General features: G+C 38.2%; 1 pseudogene; it reads left to right on the top strand.

Annotated features, from left to right (window-relative positions):
- The first annotated feature begins 293 nt into the window (after nt 1–293).
- On the top strand, nt 294–1410 carry LOC130134830 (uncharacterized; annotated as a pseudogene).
- Nucleotides 1411–2828: the final 1418 nt, after the last annotated feature.

The raw sequence follows: 2828 nt of genomic DNA, 5'->3' as shown, positions 1-2828 counted from the left end.
GTTGCATGGGCTGTTGTTGAAGCGGAAACACAAGAGAGTTGGACTTAGTTCCTTGGGTTGTTATTTACAGACCTTCAAGTGGGCAGAGGTGATAATTGGACCGTCATAAGTGATCAACAAAAGGTAGAATTAGTCCCCATTTTCATTAGTTCCTTTGTACTAGTAGTTGAATTATATATGGTAAGGCCTTGTTAAAGCATTTCAATTATCTCTTGCAGAGCCTTGTTAATGCAGTTTCTTCATTGGCTTTTTGTGCAGAACACAGAAATTGTTCAAGGCATATTTACGCGAATTGGAAAAAAATTGCACAAGGGAGAAATGTTTAGAAATTACTTTTGGAGAGCTGCATATACCACACACAAAACTGAATTCAGTAAGGCAATTGAAGGAATGAAGGAGGAGTCTGTTGATGCCTATGAAGACTTCATGAGACAAGGGCCAGAGCACATTTGCAGGGCATTCATAAAGGCTGGTCGAAAATGTGATGTCATCAAGAACAATTTGAGCGAGACTTTTAATGCGTATATCCCCGCAAGCAAAGAGAGATGCCAATTGTTGATATGCTAGAGGGGATAAGAACAACATTGATGGTGAGAATGTATGAGAGAAGTCAATTGATGGTAGGTTCTAAAGATGAATTATGTCCAAGAATTAGGGCAAAAGTAGAGGAAGCAAAGATGAAGTCAAGGTATTGTGTTGTAAAACCATGTATTGGGGAATAGTTCGAAGTTGAAGTAGATGATGGTAGATTTGTTGTGGATCTTAGAGGGAGGACATGTGCTTGTAGGCAGTGGGATATATCAAGAATACCATGTAGCCATGCTATTTCATGCATCAATTACATGAAGTACGAGGTTAATCATTATGTTGATGATTGTTTCAAGAAGGATGCATACGAAAAATGCTACCAATTTCCATTGCCAACATTGAAAGGGAAGGACATGTGGCCAGTGTCCACTGATGAGCCAATACTACCTCTGCCAGTTAGAAAGCTTCCAAGGAGACCCAAGAAACAACGCAATAAGCAGGGGGAGAATCTTGAGAAAAGGACAAGAAAAACGAAGGCCAAAGTCAATCCAAATGCTGATCCAAATAAATTGATAAAAGTTGGGGTAATCATCTCATGCTCAAACTATCATGACTCGGGACAAAACAAGAAAACATGCCCCAAGCCTCTAGCACCCACACAAATTAAACCTCCGGTAAGGAAAATTGCAGATATTTTTATATGTTTGTTAGTTCAGAATATTCACGGTAACTAATGTATGTTTTTCTTTGCAGGGTAAAAAAGGGAGACCAAGAAAATATCCAAGACCAACCACAGCGGAAGGGAGATTTGTTGGACAAGGAGAACAAGAATTACACCTCTTAGGACACAATCCAATGTTATCAAAGCTGAGAAAAGAATAGTGAGTAGTGATTCACAAGAAGGCATCCTAACTTGGCCATTGTTCTAAGAATAATGTGCTTATTATTTATCCATTCACAAGTTCAACAAGGATATGGATTATATGCATCAGAATCCATCGGAAACTCATATTTTAGGGTAACAACTTGTCAAAGTTTAAGTTGTTTTCAGGCAAAAGAACACTACAAGTGCCATAACTTGTGTACGGCGCTCACTTTGGTGCCATAAGTTTTTTTGGATCACTTTAGTGCTAAAATTTTTGAAAAACGATCACTTAAGTGCTAAAATTTTTGAAAAACGATCACTTAAGTGCCAACTCCGGTGCCGTACACAATTTTTGGCCGGAAATCCGACGTGGCATTTTTTTTATTAATTTCTGAAGCTGACGTGGCTCACCGGAGATTGGCACTTAAGTGATCGTTTTTCAAAAATTTCAGCACTTAAATGATCGTTTTTAAAAAAATTTAGCACTTAAGTGATCGTTTTTCAAAAATTTTAGCACTGAAGTGATCCAAAAAAAACTTATGACACTTAAATGATCGTTTTTCCTCCGACTTGGCACCAAAGTGATCCGAAAAAAAGTTATGGCACCAAAGTGATCTCCGTATACAAGTTATGGCACTTATAGTGTCCTTTTGCCGTTGTTTTCATAAACTGCACCTGATCACAAGTTGTCTCTTTCTAAATTTTTAGAGTCCTGGAAGTGACGTAATCCAGGAAATTCATATTAACAATGCAAATGATGCTCTTGAAGCCTCTGCAAGCTAGTCATGAGCCTCTACAAGCCAGACAGGAGCCTCTACAAGCCAAACATGAGCCTCTACAAGCCAGACAGACCATGTCTCAACCCAAACTTGTGGACCATGTGGAACTCAAGAATCTGCAAGTCATGCCCCACATTGATCTGCATGTGTATGTTCTGCTAAGTCTGAATGTTTGCTGCATATTATGTTGCCCGACATGAATGAATGTGCTTTAGACTAATCTTAATAGGAATTATACCTGCATTTCTGTTATTCAATGTTGGTTGATTCCTATGAGAATTTGATGTTGCTTTAGAATTTATACCTGCATTCCTATGACAAGGCTTATGCTGGATGATCACTTCCCTCGCTTAGGCTCTTTCAGACAAATCCATTAGTTGAATAATATTGTTGTTATGAAGCTAATTCAGTTGTTTTCTTACAAAGTACTATCTGTTGTTGGCCTTTCTATTAATGCAAGTGTAGCTGATCAGAAGACAGTCCAAAGGTTGATTTGCTCATTATCCTTGAAAAATTCCTTGTAATTATTCCACGCAAACACTTATCTGTTTTTTTTTTCTGTTTACTTTTTGAAAAGATTCGAACCATATGGAATGGTTCAGGATGCTATGGTCAAGACCCGACATGAATGAACTTCAAGAAAGATTCCACTCGGT

This window comes from Syzygium oleosum, unplaced genomic scaffold, assembly GCF_021117445.2.
Source record: "Syzygium oleosum isolate NSW1041296 unplaced genomic scaffold, Sole_v2.1 Sole_v2.24, whole genome shotgun sequence".
In the NCBI taxonomy this organism is placed as follows: Eukaryota; Viridiplantae; Streptophyta; class Magnoliopsida; order Myrtales; family Myrtaceae; genus Syzygium; species Syzygium oleosum.
The sequence above is the reverse complement of the archived record's forward strand: the minus strand, read 5'-3'. Positions and strand labels throughout refer to the sequence as shown.